Source organism: Cervus elaphus, chromosome 11 (genome assembly GCF_910594005.1).
Source record: "Cervus elaphus chromosome 11, mCerEla1.1, whole genome shotgun sequence".
Taxonomy (NCBI): Eukaryota; Metazoa; Chordata; class Mammalia; order Artiodactyla; family Cervidae; genus Cervus; species Cervus elaphus.
The window spans coordinates 28,694,412-28,714,852 of NC_057825.1; the positions used below are offsets into that span (position 1 = coordinate 28,694,412).

A 20,441-nucleotide genomic window follows, 5' to 3' on the forward strand; every position below is an offset into this window, starting at 1 on the left:
TTTAGTTTTAAGATTGCAAAGTGTTGGACTGTCTTCAGAGACAGATATTTTGAGAGATTGTGCTCAAATATCTCAAACCAATGTCTTCCTTTTTTTTTTTTTTTTTTTGCTGATGAGTCTGTGTGTCAACTACATTCACAGCCTAGACTGACTTCAACTCTCTCCTGCTTTAATTTTATGATAGTTTCTCTCATGTCTCCTCTGCTCGTGCATTGAGGTTCCATCAGCTAGGGATATTTTAGTGGCTTGCACCCACTCTAGTGTACGTGCACACAGCTTTGGGTCTTTCCAGGATATGCAGAGAAATTATCAGGCTTTACATAAGCACCTCGTCTTTTAGAAATCTGTGTTAATACCGGCAGCTAGTTTGTGAGCCCATAGCAGCAACACTCCAAGTCAAGTGATTACCCACACCCCTGGCAGTGTCAATATGGCTACTGCTTTTCATGGCCTACTCCACCCTGGTTGACTGTCACACTGAGGAACCAGGAATAGGATCAGTCCTAGGGAAGAACATCACAAATTCCTATTGTTCCCAATTATAGTTTGATAGTTTTAATAAATAAATATTTCTGTTTTCCTATGTTTTTGATCAATTCACAGAGTGCTAAAGTTTCTTTTTTTTTGGGGGGGGGCATTTTTGTACATCTTCATAGTTGCTTACTGGGAAGACTTGTTGACCTCTCTTCTTCATGGTAGAATTTTATAGATTTTTGTTTTCTTAGTACCTAACACAATTTCTGGCTTACAGTGAACTCTTAAACTTTATTGAATTAATGAATTAACTGAAAGAATAGGGAAAGGAGTGTTATTTCGTGCAGCTCAGAGATTCCCAAATGTACGTTAATGGCTTTGGTGTGTTTCTTGTAAGAGTATACAAGAGACATAATCTGGAGATAATTGGTCTTCAACTGAGAATGATTAACTAACAAGACTTAGGGTCCCTGGAGATAAAGTGGAGCAAGTTGTGTATACATGCCAGTTTCTGACAGTTTCTAGACACATCTATAGACCTCATGTTGCTTAGGACAGACTCCAGCTGTTATTCAAAGTAAGGGAATTGTGGTTAATGATTTAGGCAGCATTTCCATTTTGACTTTAGCTCTCAGTATTAGTTGTTGGTTGGAGAAGGATTACTAATTCAGAATGTTTACTGCTTACCCAAATCTCTTATTTTCAGGAACTCAAACCCAGCCAGACCACTTTAATATTATTATGCTGTCTCTGAACAAGAAAGAATACTGAAGTAAATAACTGTCCTCATAAAAGGTCAAATAGATGAAATAAAATGACTACACTTGGGTTTAGCTTACCCATAATGACATTTTAAGTTTTATGGGCTTTTTTTTTTCTGTAGCAAAAATGCTTAAGATTTGCAGGAAAGCATGGAACAGAAGCTGAGTTACCAGTTTTAGAAGTTGTCGCTAAAATTGTCTGCATAGCCATTTAACCATAGTTTTCCTGCCCACATTTCAAGCTTTAGAGAGAACATAAAATCCAAGCACTGTCAGTGGTTAATTTATACCACCATATGGCAGGTTCTGCTCTCCTTCCAAACTCTTCAAACCTCTGGTGTTAGTTAGACTCCAAATATCTCTCTCTCTACTTAAAACCATCTATGCACACACATTCATACACACTACAAGTGGTCACATACACATTTCCATTGACTGCTACATTTATTTTTTTCCCCAAGGATAGGTGTTCTTGTGTAAGATCTCTTCACATGCAAGTCTTACCCCTACAGAGCCAACTGGTGGAGCTGGCCCAAGACTTACCAGCAGAATTGACTGAGACAGTCATCAGCTTTATAAATTTGGATGCTACTAGTATATTGATAGTGTCTCTACTGCTAGACTTCCTAAGAGAAATACTGGACAAATAGTCATTCATGTTGTAGCTGACTGTCAAACATTTCAGCTAAACTGTTCCAGTCAGACAATAGAATTAAATTGAGTAGAGTATCTATTCATTATCCATCTAATGCGACAACCAACACAAATAATGTATGAATATTTAGATTAACTAAAATAACATGGGCTAAGAAACCTCATAGATTTAAATAAGGTGGAGAAAATGCCTTGATATCAACAGAATATAGAACAGTTTATTTTATCATTTGGATAGGCGGATGATGATAGTGGTAAAGAACCCGCTTGCTAATGCAGGAGGCATAAGAGATGTGGGTTCAGTCCCTGGGTCAAGAAGATTCCTTTGGAGGAGGGCATGACAATATACTCCAATATTCTTGCCTAGAGAATCCCATAGACAAAGGGGCCTGGTGGGCTACAGTCTATAGTGTCGTGAAGAGTCAGACATGACTAAAGAGACTTAGTGTGCACACTACCATTTTAGTGAAAATAAAAGATTTTTTGGTATCATTGGAAGGTACATTTAATAGCCAAAGAAAAAGTTCACATAGATATTATTCTCAGAACTCTACAAGGGATTATAATGGCAAGGCACACCTGAAGTTCCCTTGTTTCTTGCAATTTGGTTTCTGTGTTTATCTTCATCATAACTCTCATCATAGATACCATAATGAATATTTGTGTCTATAAACTCCTTTTATAGACAATGAACTCCTTTAGAACAGGGACTACTCATCATCCATATCATAATACTTTTGTGATAAAATTCATTTTCTGAAAAATTAGCTCCTTGAGGACAGGGACTCTGTTTTATTAGTTTTTGGTTCTCTGGTTTTTGTATCTCTAATTTAGTGGCGTATGAAACATAGTAGGCTCTCAAGTGTTTGCTAACTTAATTTACAAAGGGAAGAGGAAGAGAACTGAGACGATGTGCTCATTCATAATTAGTTCACAGTGATACTCAGACCCTTGGTGAAGTGACGGGACACAGAGTTGTACTTTTTAGATAACTGATGCATGACTTTTACTACAGGATTTGTAATATTTATCACTGGGACTAAATCTATGATGACAGAGTTCACCATATTGCCCTGCTAAGTTGACTGTGCTATTTGGAACCAATTAAGAATTTTGAAAAACTTTGAGAACAAATGCTATGAATATGTGTTGTGCATCACTGTTGTTTAGTCACTAAGTTACATCTGACTCTTTTGCGACCACATGGACTGAACTCTGTCCATGGGATTTCCCAGGCAATCTAGGGGATTTCTACGGGATCTTCCCAACCCAGAGATTTAACCCAAGTCTAATGTATTGCTGGCAGATTCTTTCCTGCTGAGGCACTGGGGAAGCCCATGAAAATTTAGACCTAGGTTCAATCCCTGGGTTGGGAAAATCCCCCAGAGAAGGAAATGTCAACCCACTCCAGTATTCTTGCCTGGGAAATCCCGGACAGAGGAGCATGTCTGGCTACAGTCCATGGGGTCTCAAGAGTAGGACACGGCTCAGAAGTAAACCATCACCACCACCAACAACCATCCCCCTCCCCGCACACGAAGATAGACAAAGTAGACAAGATACAGAAAAATGGTTGTCAATGTGAACAGATTTTAGTTTATGTATTCTCTTTAAAACTAAATTCTAATAGAATAGAGAAATATATTCTAATAGATTAAACAATATAACATTTCTGCAAAGATTCCATGGAAATGCATGTACAGAGCACTTAGATATAGGCATAGTACTTTGTGCTGGGAGTACAAACAAAGATGCATCCCAATTCCTGTCTTCAGAGACCTTAAATACTAATTAGAGACAAGGAAATAAATAAATAAAGGCAAAATGCATCACAGGTGCTTTGTTTGAAATGTGCTCAAGGCAGTTCTCGAAGAGAAAGTGAAAGTCACTCAGTCGTGTTCGACTCTTTGTGACCCCAAGGACTATACAGTCCATGGAATTCTTCAGACCAGAATCCGGGAGTGGGTAGCCATTCCCTTTTTCCAGGGGATCTTCCCAAACCCAAGGATCAAACCCAGGTCTCCCACATTGCAGGCAGATTCTTTATCAGCTGAGCCACCAGGGAAGCCCAAGAATACTGGAGTGGGTAGCCTACCCCTTCTCCAGTGGATCTTCCTGGTCAAGGAATCAAACCAGGGCCTCCTGCATTACAGGCAGATTCTTTGCTAACTGATCTACCAGGGATGCCCTCTCTAAGAGACGATGTTTTCAGTTGCACAGTGAGTATTGAGATGAAGGAATGGTTGGCAGAGAAGGCAACCTTTGAGTTCAGTGTTGGAGATAAATAAGGTTGGCCAGGAGATGAGGGGAGAAAAACAGAAAACTATGAGTGTAGATATGATAATGTGATGGCCCAGAAGGCTTGTGTGAGTGAGAAAGGCAGCTGTGGGTTTCACTGAAATGAGATCTATACCATCAGGTGCTGTCAGGTGGAAATGGCAGGGTAAGTAGCATATTTGATAGCAACCGAGATAAGGTTCCCTTGCAAATTGAACTTGAAACAAGCTAGATATAAATATAGATCTATTAAAGCAAAGCGCTTCATGTGTCAGTATCTATTAACTGCTTGATGCTGAGATGTATTTGTGCCGAGTGGCAGGAGCTGGTGGGCCTGCCAGTCCCAGTAGGGTATAAGATCCAGAGAGGTTTTTCCCAAAGAGAAGTATTTGCTTACAAGTACACACACCCCCTGTTGTATTACAATGTGATTATACTTCACACTCTTCTGAGAGATAAAATTGTCTATGATGGAAATCAGAGGGAGAGCACAATGCAGGGCTGGGGGCTGGTTGGCAGCATGCAAGATCAAACTCCCTTTTAACTTGTATTAGACGAGGGATTAACATTGGATTTTGTGATATTTTTGACTGACACTCATGCAGTTCCATTAAGAATAATCTTGGGAAATTATCTGAATGCATCTACTTAAATGACAAGAATGGATGATAAATTATATATCTCTATAGCTGTCTGTAAAAAGAGGGGGAGGTTCTGCAGACACTGGAGATTAGGCTTTGCTCTGTATTTTTGTAGTTATATTATTTTCCCATCTTCAGTTAGTAAAGTAGGGTTGATGGCTTTACCTAGTTTCATGGAGAGCAAGCATATCACACTATGCCCGCGCATGCTCAGCCACTCAGTAGCGTCAACTCTTTGCGACGCTATGGACCATAGCCCACCAGGTTCCTCTTTTCTCGGCAAGATTACTGGAGTCATTTTCTCCTCTAGAGGATCTTCCCGACCCTGGATGGAACCCACATCTCCTGCATCTCTTGCTTTGGCAGGCAGATTCTTTACCACTGAACCACCTGGGAAGCCCTTATTTGGGAAACCAGAAATTGTCTTCTATTTTGTTTATATCACTTCCAAGATGCCATAATACAAATGTCTCTCACTACGATGAAAAATGCACATGTCTATGCAGAATGATATCTGATTCAACACTGTGTTTGTGTTTCTCCAGTAGGCCCCTTTGAAAGGACGAACACATGCATTTCCTTTACCATCTGATCTTGATTTTATTCTAACCCTGTCTTTCCCACCCACGCAGGGCTCTGTGGCTTCCAACCCAGATTTATGAGATAATAGACCAGTGCTGCTGCCTCAGGATAAGGTGCAGCAATGAAAGTTTTTCTGTTCAATAAAATTATTAAATGATATTTTTGCTGTTTTTTCTCCAATATTTTTTATGAACTTTTACATTCACAGAGTTTCATAAAGTCCTGTGGCTCTTCAAGCAATAACCAATTACAACTTTTTGTCCTGTTGTCCAGGGTGAAATGTGATTGAAGTAGGACCCACTCTGAATGTTCAGTGACCACTTTCAGATTTCAGTAAAATTAGTAATGTTACTTTATTCATGAAAGTGCTTTGAAAGGTTTAATTTTACTGATTGGATAGAAATTGGGAATATTGCTGTTATTGCAATGCACATACTTCAGGCTACACCAATGTGCAGATAAGGATAGTGTTTCAGTAACATTTACAAAAGCATTTGCACATTGACCAGTCCTTCCTTTCACTTTTCCCCAGCAGTTCTGGGAAACCCAAGAATCTTTAATGTAACCTGTGGACCTGTCAGTTTTCTTTGCAACTAGAATTTAGCCATTTTTTTCCCACTTATGCTGTGACTTGCTCTAATGATGTCTGCTACTTCAATATTCTGTCTTGCTGTCCCTGTTAAACCATTTAAATGTTCTAGTAATTTTAATATCTTTCATCTAGGTCACATCATCCCAGCTTCTTCTTGCCCCTGAAAGCAAGATAAATATAATTATCTAGATGATGAGCTACACTCTCAGATTGAAAATATTGTCACAGCTTATATCATCACGTTTTCCAGTAAGAGGATCACTAGTTGTCGTTTGTAAATCTTTCTCTTTTTCAGATTTCGTATAAGATAGGATATGATCTGTAGTCAAATGAAGCAAATCTATTCCAGTCATTAGTTTTCACTGTCTGTTGGGAGAATGGGGGAAAGTAGGAGAAATGTTCCTGCTTTGACAGCCCTGCATAATTTACCTCTCTGAGTAAAACTGAAATGAAATATCCTCTCTGGGTCAAACTGAAATGAGCCACCTTGTCAGTTAGTACTAGCATCTTCTCCAGTAAATAGATCTGTCTCTTTGTGCTGCTTTTGTGTGTGGAGGACAAGGTTCCCCAAGGTGAGAGCTGTTAGTTTATTATGGTGGTAAGCGAGTCTTTAGTTTTGTATTGGTCACATGGCTTATATTTCTAGATCAAAAGATTGTCCCTTTGCAAATTCTTCCCCCTGGGGTAACTGTAATTTCTCAAAAATATATGACAGATGAGGCAGCTTTGGGTAAACATTTATATACCATGCATTTCAGTTGGACTGGAACTTGGCTTCTAGTTAGGTAGAACAAGTAACACCACTTCCCTAGAATCAATTGCACAGTTTGATTTTTATTAGGTTGAGACATCTACTGGGAATCCAACTCAAATAGCAATAGAGTTCAGGCACATCTAGAAGCCTGGAGGATGGGTAGACTCATTGATAACCCAAATGCAAAGTGAGGGTGACTGGTTCCACAGAGTGAATTGATCATAATAAAATGTGAAGTCTGGATTCATGATCAAGATTCTGCAAAAGGGCATGAGGGTGAGAAGAAAGAAGCAGTTCTGTTTGTAACATGTTAGCTGGTGAAAATAGCATCATCTGGAATATAACAGGTGACCTTTGCTGGCTCTTTCCTTTCTGTTCCTATCAATAGTTATACGTATGGACACTTCTTTTTTTCTAACGAAAAATACAAATGCATATTTACACATTTATTTGTATAATAGATTAAAACTTCAGTCTGTATATTGGAGCAGCATAATGACATTCACATATAAATATTTGCATATGAAAGTCCTTGATTTGCATGGACAATTATAAGTACTTCTTTTTTTGCTGATGCAAATGAAGAAACACCTTTGGAAAATTGGCCTCATAATTTCTAATCATATATCATTGAATGGTGCATACACTTTTAGGAAAGGAATTGGCATCATTTTAAGAATAAGAAGTCATTTAGGAAGATTTTCTCTGGGAGAAGTGCTTCACAGAATGATCTTTTTTCTAATAATGCTTAAAAATTGAGCATTCAGTAGTCCAAAGCTGAAAGAGATGAAAGACTGACTTGGTGGTTCCTGGGTAAGCACAGAATGACATACTTGACTGTTTTATAAAGACTTTTATAAATGTTTTCATTAGAAGCAATCAGAGGATTGTTTGTTTATGATCTTTACATTACAGAGGATTGAAATCTCTGAAAGGAAAGAATGGTAGGGGGCCACTGGTTAAGTTTAAACAGGTCCAAGCTCAGCTTAGAAGGCCAGGGGCCATCGTAGGCGTTTTCAGTAATATTCCCAGGTTTCTATCACTGCAAATAAATTTCAAAGTGAGTTAAATATTTCCTGAGGGCATGAAATTCACATTAGAGTTTTAGCAGTTGTCAAAAAGCTCTAGATCTTTCAGAAGACTAAGTATGTAGCATGATCTTTATTGTTGACATTCTGTCCAAAGTGTTTGGTCTGTCTCAGGGTGTTTCTTCCTGGTTATCAGTGATTTAGATATGTGAAATTGCTTCTTGTCATAAGCATGATCAGGAGGAGAACATTTTCAGTTCTATCATTTATATGCTTTCAGTAATTATGCTTCATTTATTGGGTCATGAGAAATGACATTTTTGTTTCTAAGTGAATAGTGTTATAATGAATTCACTTCAGATTGTTAAATCTTGTCTGTAACTGAGGTGACTCTGCCCTTATAAAATCACTCTGTAGTAAATCTTTTTTCCTCCCTTTTCATCCAATAATATAGCCATCCTGCGCACATGAAACAGATGCCTCTTAGAAGGCTGCTGACTTCTTTATCCAGATTATCTTATGAAAGGGCATGAGGACACTATGTTGGGGACACTCACCACAGTCCAGTGACTCAGGGTCCAGTAGGATGTCTTTCCAGCTTGATGCAGTGAGCCATCTCCCTTTCCTTCCCCTGAGGCCTGAATGAATTTGTATGTCTGCCAGGGAGGATTCTGGGCATCATTCTCCTCACGCATTTCATTCTTGTACTTTCGTATCTGTTAGCAATTTCAGAAGCTGTCATTGCTTTGGCATATTAATTAAATTTAAACTTAGAATTGATTCCCAGTCATTTCATTCATATATATATGTATGTGTATATAATATATACATATATACTATAGAGTTGTGAATTATATGTCTATAAAACTGAATATATATGTATACACATATAATATATGTATATGTGTTTGTGTGTGTCTTCCAACTGAAGAGTTTATCCATAAGGATAATAAGGTTTTTTCCACTCTCATGGAAGTAGGTTTGAAATCTGAAAAAAAAATTGGGAACACTTCAATAATTACAACATTTTTTGTATATCTGTAACAGTTCTTATGTTTATAATAATCTTATTGTGAAGGTAGGCCAAAATAATGGTCCCTAGTTTATAGATGAGAAAATGGAGTTTGAGGAGATTTAAATGATCTGTTCAAGGTGATAACATGAGTCACTGCAAGACCCAAGGCTGAACTCAACATTAAGGGCCCCAGTTCAGTGTTTCTTCTGATCTCACCAGGCCTATGTCTTCTCCTCTTTTATATCTAATAGCACCTTCCACAGCCTTGGGTAAAGCTTAGAGTGTAGGCTGTACTTGTTAAATTAATAGTGGCTTCTTCCTTAGAGATCACACAGTATTCCCAAACCAAGTGTGTTCAGTAGTCTCACCTGTTAGCCCAACAATAATATCTTTAAAAATGCCAAGAGAAAGGGCTACAGCCTAGAAGATAAAGCTGCCAATTTAACTATCCTGAATGGTGATATCATATTATATAGAGCCTATTTTGAGAGAGATGTGAGAAATCATGAGAGGATACCATCAATATATATCTCATTGAACTACTACAATTAATACTGCCACATTAAGGCCTCATGCTGTTTGAGACAGTAAAGCTTACAGCCTCTTTCTGTCCTGCAGATTTCTTCAAGGAACAGTTCAGTTTCCAAATATGCCATGCAGCCTCATCAGCTTCTCCAACACACATACTGTTCTGCCTTGTCTGGCCTCGGATGAGACTCACCTCTATTGTTACACTGTGTCCGCATTTATGCCCTGTTTCATACTTATCTCTTTTGTCCCACCACTAGTTATGAACACCTGAAGCAAAAGGCTAGTACTGAATTCATTTTACCCTCAAAGCCTAATAGGTACTTAATACATGTTTCTTGGATTAATAGTAGAATCTAAAGAAACAGATCTTAAGTTATATTTGTCAGCCATCTGTAGGCATGCTGTATCAAATTTGAAGCACCACAGTTTAGGAGATACAAGAGGATACAAAAAGGAGTGATAATTATGACGAAGTGGCTGAAAAGTGAGAACTTAAAGGCAGGTTAAATCCCTAGAATAACGGCATGGATTGTTGTAGCCACACATTCTGGGAAACAAACTCACTGAGAAGGACAATGCAGATAGTGGAGTGCAGTTTATTACACCGGCGGGTCCAAGGCAGAGTCTCCTCTTAGCCAAGGACCCTGACTAGTTTTTCTGAAAACCTTTTGTACCCTAAGTATGTGTGCCCAAACCCACCTCCCCAAATTCCCTGAAACTAGTCTGAACAAAGGAAAAGAAACATACTATCAAAGTTAGCCCTTGATTCATATGCCTTAAACCTAGGTAGTTAACAGTGGACAATTATCAATAGGCCTGTGGTCATACCCCAATAAGCATAATAGAATTTATGATTCTATTCGGTTACACAGATAATTAGGGTATTCTTTTAGGCAACAGAGAGTCTAGGTATGAGCCCTGGGGCTCTTCCATCCAGGGGGCCTGGTTTTCCAGTTGGTATGTCGTTTCCATAGATATTGGGCATATAGCTCACAGTCCACAGTCTGGCCCAAGATGGAGTCCTGCTTTCAAGATGGAGCCTGTTCTGTCTGTTTCCTCCTTCAGGATGAGCCTGCTTGTCACGTTCACATGCATATTTCTATAACAGATCGAAAGCTTCTTGAAGATACCCATGGAGCTTACTAGTACAGGAAATGGCAAAGAATACTTTCTCAGTTAAAATTTGTCAACCTGATTAATAGAAAATATTTACAAGCAGGCGAAGAGTATACCTCCACCCCTTCTTCCTCCTTTGAGTCATAAAAATCCACCATTTGGTTAACCATTGGTCTCCCTAGCCCACAAGACTAAAGTGTTTTGAGAGGGAGAACTGTGGAAAGTGGAGAGGACAGACAGTACCCCCAAAGGATGCGTGACCTGCAGTATTGGAAGCTGTCCTCCACTCCTCAAAAATCAAAGGCACTTGGCTGCTTCGTAGGACTGAGGAAAACATGCTCTCTGTGACGTGCACAGGGACACTTGAAATGGAGATACACATTTCATAACACATAAACAGACCCTGGGCCCACATGGGGGCGACACAGGGCCAAGAGGGTTGGAGGGCCACAATATGAACTTCAAATTTGTGTTGAGCTTTGCTAATAACTTTGAAATGCGAAGTAAAATGAGGGAAAGCTGACTTTTTTAAAGGGTACATAAAGGTGTTAGTAAAAGTATGCCAGCCTACCCACTTAATAAACACTGAGTGATTTTTAGGCACCGGAACTTTATTTTTTTTAATAGAAATTTATTTATTTTAATTGGAGGCTAATTACTTTACAGAATTGTAGTGGTTTTGCCATACATTGACATGAATCCGCCACAGGTGTACATGTGTTCCCCATCCTGAACCCCCTCCCACCGCCCTCCCCATCCCATCCCTCAGGGTCATCCCCGTGCACCAGCCCTGAGCACCCTGTCTCATGCTCGAACCTGGACTGGCGATTCGTTTCACATATGATAATATACGTGTTTCAATGCCATTCTCCCAAATCATCCCACCCTCGCCCTCTCCCACAGAGTCCAAAAGACTGTTCTATACATCTGTGTCTCTTTTGCTGTCTCACATATAGGGTTATCGTTACCATCTTTCTAAATACCATATATATGTGTTAGTATACTGTATTGGTGTTTGGTTTGTTTTTTTTTTCTGGCTTATTTCACTCTGTATAATGGGCTCCAGTTTTATCCATCTCATTAGAACTGATTCAAATGTATTCTTTTTAATGGCTGAGTAATATTCCATGGTGTATATGTACCACAGCTTCCTTATCCATTCATCTGCTGATGGGCATCTAGGTTGCTTCCATGTCCTGGCTATTATAAACAGTGCTGCGATGAACATTGCGGTACACGTGTCTCTTTCAGATCTGGTTTCCTCAGTGTGTATGCCCATCAGAGGGATTGCTGGGTCATATGGCAGTTCTATTTCCAGTTTTTTTTAAGAAATCTCCACACTGTTCTCCATAGTGGCTGTACTAGTTTGCATTCCCATCAACAGTGTAAGAGGGTTCCCTTTTCTCCACACCCTCTCCAGCATTTATTGTTTGTAGACTTTTGGATAGCAGCCATTCTGACTGGCATGAAATGGTACCTCATTGTGGTTTTGATTTGCATTTCTCTGATAATGAGTGATGTTGAGCATCTTTTCATGTGTTTGTTAGCCATCTGTATGTCTTCTTTGGAGAAATGTCTGTTTAGTTCTTTGGCCCATTTTTTGATTGGGTCATTTATTTTTCTGGAATTGAGCTGCAGAGGTTGCTTGTATATTTTTAAGATTAATTCTTTGTCAGTTGCTTCATTTGCTATTATTTTCTCCCATTCTGAAGGCTGTCTTTTCCCCTTGCTTATAGTTTCATTTGTTGTGCAAAAGCTTTTAAGTTTAATTAGGTCCATTTGTTTATTTTTGCTTTTATTTCCAATATTCTGGGAGGTGGGTCATAGAGGATCTTGCTGTGATTTATGTCAGAGAGTGTTTTGCCTGTTTTCCTCTAAGAGTTTTATAGATTCTGGTCTTACATTTAGATCTTTAATCCATTTTGAGTTTCTTTTTGTGGATGGTGTTAGAAAGTATTCTAGTTTCATTCTTTTACAAGTGGTTGACCAGTTTTCCCAACAACACTTGTTAACGAAATTGTCTTTTCTCCATTGTATATTCTTGCCTCCTTTGTCGAAGATATGGTGTCCATAGGTGCGTGGATTTATCTCTGGGCTTTCTATTTAGTTCCATTGATCTATATTTCTGCCTTTGAGACAGCAGAACTTTAAATGGATGATCCTTCCCCATAAACATAAGTCCAGAATCCCTACTGCTTCCTTCTGGGAGCTGCCATGTCTGGGAGATGCCATGTAGCATCATAAACAAGGGGAATCGGGATTTTTCCACATTCTAAAGGCAACTTATTACCATCTGCTCCAGGATCTGACTTATCATCCAAGGCCAACCACTGGGATTTGCGTGGAAGGATCGTTAGAAAGATATGGTCCTCTGAAGATCCTACACCATATCTGCTGCTTTAGGGACAAGCTAAGAATGGCTCTGCACCCAGAATCCTGGGCTTTCGCTGATCAGAATTCAGACTTAATGTTGCCCAGGATGTTCAAAATCACATCAGAGAGAATAATTTGTCATGAGGATAAATAAATAATATATTTTCTAGTTAGCGTGCAAATAAATGATGACTCCTGGAAACTGTAATCTCTTCAAATCCTATCTTTTCAAGCAAAATTGGGTTCACCATATAGGCAGAGCTGCTCCTCCATTTCTAACTTTAATGTTCCTGCTTTGGCACAGGTATTCCTTTTCATTAGAGCTTTTCAACCAGAAAAGCTAATACCGGAATATATTATACTACATATTTACCTCAAACTTAACAGGACTGAAGCCTTGGTGGAGCAGTTGACATGTGAGGAATATTAACAGCACTGAGCAGAGCAGGGGAAGGAAAGAAATAGAAAAAAGATGGAGAGTGACATTGTTCCTTATACGTGAATAACGTAAAAGGCAGAGTAAGATTCTCAGGTAGGAAAGCTGGTCAGAGGCAAAGTATGCTGAGACAGATTTTTGTTTTTAATGGCAAAGAGTCCGACAGTAGACATTTTCCACAACTTTTACCAAATAGTGAATTTATAGGATTAAAAAATAAAATATACACATGTAGGTGGAATGCTAAGGTTATTAGTAGAAATGAAGTTAGCTAATGGATTCCTATCTTTTAAGGACCTTATTGTTAGAGTCTAGATTTATAAAGAGGGATATGTCCAAAAATAGAACTCATTTTTTAACAACCAAAGAATCACTGATAGGAATTCGTGCAAGCCATAATGTTGCTCATCTCTTTACATATTATTGATTTACCTTAGAGGAGATGAGTATAATTTTAGGAGATGGTTGGAAGACAAGACTCAGTCATTTTTGCTTTATAGTACTCTTATTCTGATTTTGAACTGTGGTTTTTGTGGTGCATTGTTGTATAACTTTCCAAGTATATATTTATAATTTGTCATACCAGCTAAGCAGCCAACTCCTTAGGAGAAATCATGCATTTTTTACTTTTTATTCTGCTATATAACACCTAGCACAGTGGTGGCCACATTAAAACACAGATACATACACAAAACACATCCTCCCCAACAATACTCTTATGTGAAGGGACTGAACTGGAGCTGAGTAGTGGGCAGCCCCATAGTGCTGCCTGCAGACACATGGTCATTGCTTACGTCAATCTCTTGTGAACACTTTGAGGGCAGAGGTATCTCAGAATCCCCAGCACCTAGCATGACACCTAGCATGGAGTGGGTACCCGTAGCTGGCAAATATAGAGGTCTGTTTGATTTGCAATTCCACCTAAGGTATAAACCCACCTTGTAACCTGCAGCGCTACAGTCCTTTTCCTTCATTGTTCTCTCAAAGGATGATTAGACATAAGGTGGAACTAAAAGTCAGGAGAAGAAATTGGGTCAAATAAGCCTCAGGTGTTGAATGTGACAGGAGAGAATTTGTATGCCTCCCCTGAGCCCAGGAGCTGTGGAATGTCCTTAGATGACCCAGGCAGAAGAGAGGGGGAGTTTGACAATTATGCAGAGAGGCTGGGATAGAAGCAGAGGCAGTGACTCAAAAATGGCACAGCTCCAAGCTTCAGAACCATGACAGAAGCAGGTGATGATTTGTGGAGCTATCTTAGTCTCCAACGGAAAACTAGAAAAGACAGTTTTGATGAAGAAGTTGAAAGTAATAGAATGTAATAGATAAATCTCAGGGAAAATAAGCAGACAGTTTGCACGTGTGAGCATAGTAAGTGTGCTTCCACCTTGGGGTCACTCTCCAGAGAGCCCCGTGATTCCCATCTTTTCATTCTTCAGGTCCTTACTTATTCATCACTTTATCAATGGTACAGATGAACCGATTTCCAGGACAGGAATAGAGACACAGACATAGTGAATGCACATGTGGACACAGGGGAGGAGGATACGAAGGGGAAGGTGGGATGAATTGGCAGGTTCGGACTGACGTATATGTACTACATGTGTGAAATAGACAGCTAGTGAGAGGCTGCTCTGCAACAGGGGGAGCTCAGCTCGGTTCTGTGATGACCTAGAGGGGTGGGTCGGAGGGTGGGAGGGAGGCTCAGGAGGAAGGGGATATGTGTGTACATAGAGCTGATTCACTTTGTTGTACAACAGAAACTAACACAACATTATAATGCAATTATACTCAAATTAAAAAAGAAAAAAAATGAGATTTTGCCTGACCATCATATTCAAAACATAGCAGTCCATTCCCCCATCCCTCTGTGTGCTCCAGTGGTCTTACCCTGCTCTCCTCCATGGCGCTACTCATTTCTTAAAATACCATTTCCTTTCTTATTTATGATCTGTCTCTTGAGTCCAGCAAAAGAGCGACGAAGGCAGGAATGTTGGCTGTGTTAATTCTCTGCTGCCTCCTCAGCACTTAGAATAGTGCTCAGAACTTGGTAGGCATTGAATGAATGAATGAATGAATGAATGAAGCAAGCTCTCTGGAGGGAAGCACGGAGACCTGGGGATGGCAGATTTCTTGATCCATCACGCATTTTTATTTGCTAGATAATCAGGTTCTCTTTCCTGGCTTCAGTGTTTCATCTGTAATACTGCCTGAGTCATGACAAGTTGGGGGTAGGAAGAACATTGTATTTCCCCAGGGAAAAAACTAGACTAGTCCATCTCTTTAAATTTCTTCTGCTTCATAGTCCCATCACTTTGTGAATCTAAGGTTTCATGATCTAAATATTCCATTTTTCCCCACAGTGAACCCCCCTTTACTTTTAAATCCAATGAATATCTCAATTTTATGTGAAATCCAAAAATGGTGAACTTTATCATCTGTTTATATGTGAGTAAAATACATACATACAAGCATGTCAATAAAATGCATATATAAACATACAAATGCACATACACCTATATGTAAATATAAGATAAAAAAGAAACCAAAATCATTTTCTGTGCCATTAGTCCACTAGTTCCTCTATATTGGCAAATTGGCTAATATATCCAGTTGAACCATTCGAAGCAGTTTTACTGATGTATTTTCTTTTTTACCACCTGTTCTTTAAAAGAATTGACCAGATGCAGTAGACAATTCCTTAGCTGTTATTTAGAGAAAGCTTTGAGCTTGAATCAATATGATATTTCGCTCTGTATGTATTGAAAATCATTGTACTGTTGTCACTAATTGCTTTGATATTCTGCAGAAGTACAAAGTGTCAGCTATTTATTAATAAATCTGTTTTTGTAGTAGGGGGCGCATCTTTACTGTTTATCATGTACCAGCAGTAAAAAGTACTGAAGCCCTGAATAGAGCATGTAATGAAAGACTCTGTCAGTGTGCGGTGTATCTGCTGATTAAAAAGCAGGTAAAGGGATACACAAGAAGAAGGACAGTATACAGACAATCCTTCCAAAGCCCTCATCACCAGTGATCACTCTTACATGGATTAAAAGCTGTCAGATACAATCATTTATCAAGCAGTTGTGAAATGGGGAAATATAAAATTAAAAAGAGATTTCTGATGGCTTGTCACAGTCAGCCACTGGGCTAGGCTTGCATAGAATTCATGAGATTAAGTAGATAAAACACACATTTATTTGATTCTCTGGCATAACTAAATTGAGAAAGGTGGTTTGCAAGACAGATATCTCATCTCTTTTAGTCAGCAGTGAGTGATAGAGAAAGCAGTCCTCTATCTTCATCTTTTCCACAGAACTCTTCTAGAGATGCAAACCGTAGCTCCAAACCATCCTGGGAAACATAATTGTTTCCTCAGACAAGAAGGAGTGATGGGAGAATGTACTCCTCCATCATATACAAGCCACCATGTACTCAAATTTATTGCTGGATGTAGATGTCTATGAATTATTGTTTGGGGAGCATTGAGAAAACTCTCTTAGTCCTCAGGGATCATTTGCACCAGCTTAGACCAGTCTCTGAAGTCATCATCACTATGTCTGACAATTACAGGGACCCAAATTCCATGGCTTATTTTTTTCTCCAGGTCTAGTTTAAGGATGTTTAAGGACTAGTTTAAGGATGGCACCAACAAAAATGAACTTTATCAGGATAAAAAATACAATATAGCTCCTGGGGACCCTGTGCTGGAAACTCAGAGGACCTGAGCATGTGTACATAGCCTCTAGTTAGTCCAGACAGACCACAGACTTCTGCTCTGGCAGAACATCTAAAGCTTTTCAGAACATGTGAATTAAATGCCTAATACAATATGTGCTAAGCAAATAAGGAGGAATATAAGTGGCTTCTGTTCCTAGTGGGAGGAAAGTGTATAAATAAATAACTGCACACGTGCAATATGCTAATTGAGAAATGCATTATGCTGGTTAGGGTTTATAGTAGAATTAGTAACATATTGGGCTAGAGGAAAAGTTTCATTTAAGCTTTATGGAGAATGTGATTCTAGCAGGAGACTTCCAGAAGGGTTGAGAGGTCATCAGATAAACCAGGAAGTTTAAAATATTACAAAAGGCCTTTTTTCCTCTTAGTGCTCAGTGCTGACCGGTTGCACGCCTCTTTTCCTCCACTGCCTCCCAGTTCTAGATTAGTTGTCACCTTGGGTTTTGGAGACTTGAAAAGCCCCGCTGGCCTCCAGTTGCTCAATGACTACAACTCTTGTCTTGGCGGACGAGAGTTACATAGAGGGGTATGTGCCATCACAAGCAGATGTGGCAGTATTTGAAGCTGTCTCCGGCCCACCACCTGCTGACTTGTGTCATGCCCTCCATTGGTATAATCACATCAAATCTTATGAGAAGGAAAAGGCCAGCCTGCCAGGAGTGAAGAAAGCTTTGGGCAAGTACGGCCCTGCTAATGTGGAAGACACCACAGAAAGTGGAGCTACAGATAGTAAAGATGTTGATGACATTGATCTCTTTGGATCTGATGAGGAGGAGGAAAGTGAAGAAGCCAAGAGGCTAACAGAAGAACGCCTTGCCCAGTATGAGTCAAAGAAAGCCAAAAAACCAGCACTTGTCACCAAGTCTTTCATCTTATTAGATATGAAACCTTGGGATGATGAGACCAATATGGCAAAACTAGAGGAGTGAGTCAGAAGCATTCAAGCAGACAGCTTGTTCTGGGGCTCTTCTAAACTAGTTCCAGTTGGGTATGGCATTAAAAATCTTCAAATACAGTATGTAGTTGAAGATGACAAAGTTGGGACAGACATGCTGGAGGAGCAGATCTCTACTTTTGATGAGTATGTACAGTCTATGGAAGTGGCTGCATTCAACAAGATCTAAAATCCATCATGGATCAGTGCCCTTAAATAAAAGTCTGAAAGACAATAAAATAAATAGATAAAAATATTACAAAAGAAATGCAGAAAAAGGAAATAGTCTTGCACAGTGCAGTGGTACCTCTTCAACGATAGGTGCTTTGAATTCCCCCCACCCCAGCCTGATTCACATATTTTTCTCTTCTGTGGCAGCTTTCATTCATATAGCACTATGTAGCTTATGAATATTTACATATGTTGTCTCATTTGATCTTCTGGCCACCTTCAAGTTTTTTCAGGTTTAGGAAAGACTGGCCAAGCACTGCAGAAAATTATCTGAGTGATGATTTTATCACCTTCTTCAAGGAGAGTACATAGCAGGCTCCAGTCTACACACATAGAAAAATTAATTCATTACATGTCATGGGTGTCATAGGGCATTAAGACATAATCCTCTGGTTGAGAAAGCGTAGGATAGACATCCACCAAACTCATCTCCTTGTTGTCCTGACCACAGAGATATGTTTTTCAGCCTCCCCAGAAACAAAGTGGGGCCAGGTATCTAAGTTCTAGTCAATAGAACACACATAGAATTGACGCATGCTGCTTCTCAACCAGCCTTATAAAATCCTCCTGTGTGCTTCTCCATATCCTTTCCCTGTCCACTGGCTGAAATGAGAGAACCCTGAAGATATAGAGAACAGAGCCACAAAAACCACCTGCCAAATACCATTATCACACTGTTATGGAAGAAAATATAAAGTTTTATTATGTTAAGCCATTACATTTTGGGACTTGTTTCTTAAAGTGATTAGCCTTCCTTAATTAATATGGCAGAGGTATTATTTCCACAGATTTATAGCTAAAGAAGGGCTTCCCTGGTGACTCATATGGTAAAGAATCTGCCTGCGATGCAGAAGACCCATGTTCAATCGATGATTTGGGAAGATCCCCTGGAGAAGGGAATGGCTACCCATGCCAGTATTCTTGCCTGGAGAATTCCATGGACAGAGGAGCCTGGTGGGCTGTAGTCCATGGGAATGAAAAGAGTCAGACACAGCTGAGCAACTGACACTTCCATAACTAAAGAAAGAAAGATTCACAGAAAAGGAAACTTTGGCCAAGGCAAAATGGAAAGTAGAGAATGGAAACTCCACCTGAATGCACACTATGTGACTCTAGAGCCCCTGCTCTTACTGTTCTCCCCAGCATCTTCTCTATATAGAGGGCAAAGGACTGATGCTCTACTGCACAAGAACCAGGTCCAACACAAAAGTTCTTTAATCACCAGTGATTTGGTGACTACCTACAGCCAGCTGAATTATACTTTGGCTTTGAGAATTAAGTCCTGTAATTGTGTTCCCCTCAAAAGTTATAGCTCAGTTGGTAAAGAATCCACCTGCAGTGCAGGAGACCCTGGTTCAACTCCTGGGTCAGGAAGATCCTCTGGAGAAGGGATAGGCTACCCACTCCAGTATTTTTGGGCTTCCCTTGTGGCTCAGCTGGTAAAGAATCTGCCTGCAGTGCGGGAGTCCCTGGGTTGGGAAGATCCCCTGGAGAAGGGAAAGCCTACCCCCTCCAGTATTCTGGCCTGGAGAATTCCATGGACTATATAGTCCATAGGGTTGCAAAGAGTCAGACATGACTGAATGACTTTCACTTTTCACTTTGAAAAGTTAGCTGAGCTTTGGCCTTTTCATTTCTGCTAGGAAACTGGCATGCCTCCCAGCATCTCCTAGCCAGTACCAGAGAGACACATCTGTCTCTTTGTTCTGCAACTTTGTCACTCAAAGCATCATCTACAGACCAGGAGCCTGGGCATCCCTGGGAAGTTATTAGAAATGCAGAATTGAAGCCTACTGAACCAAATATGCATCTTAGCTAAATCTCCAGGTGATTCTTATGCACATTAAATTTTGAGAAGTGTGGTTCTACAGCATCACTATACCTTGAGATTTGCTTTCCTGACCTAGAGTATCCCAGCATCTGTTGTCTGTTCTAACCAATATCCTCTTCATCTTGGCAGGTCTCCATGCATTCTCTTACCTGACCACCACCTTCTCTGGCTGCAAATGTGTTGACTCCCAGACACCTGCTTTGACTCACTTCAAGCCTGACTTTGGCTTCCTTTCATGTGATCTAGCCATCCCAGATTGAGAATCGGGTTCCACAAGCAGGCACCAGCTCTTATAAAGTAGATGTACACTCGAGGGAGTAGGATTTTAGGTGCCTGTAGTTAATTGAAGTGTCATATTAGCTCCAGGTACTAAACGGGAATCTATGAAAAATGAGCCCTTGATTAATCAATGACTAGGTCAGTCTCTAGTAGAGGGAAAAGATCGGGACGTAACAGGTTATCCTGGGAGG

The 20,441-nt window shown here is 39.8% G+C and overlaps 1 pseudogene; it reads left to right on the forward strand.

Moving 5' to 3' along the window:
* The window catches only part of LOC122703098, an 87,959-nt pseudogene extending 69,860 nt beyond the window's left edge, over positions 1-18,099 (forward strand).
* The last annotated feature ends 2,342 nt before the right edge of the window (positions 18,100-20,441 follow it).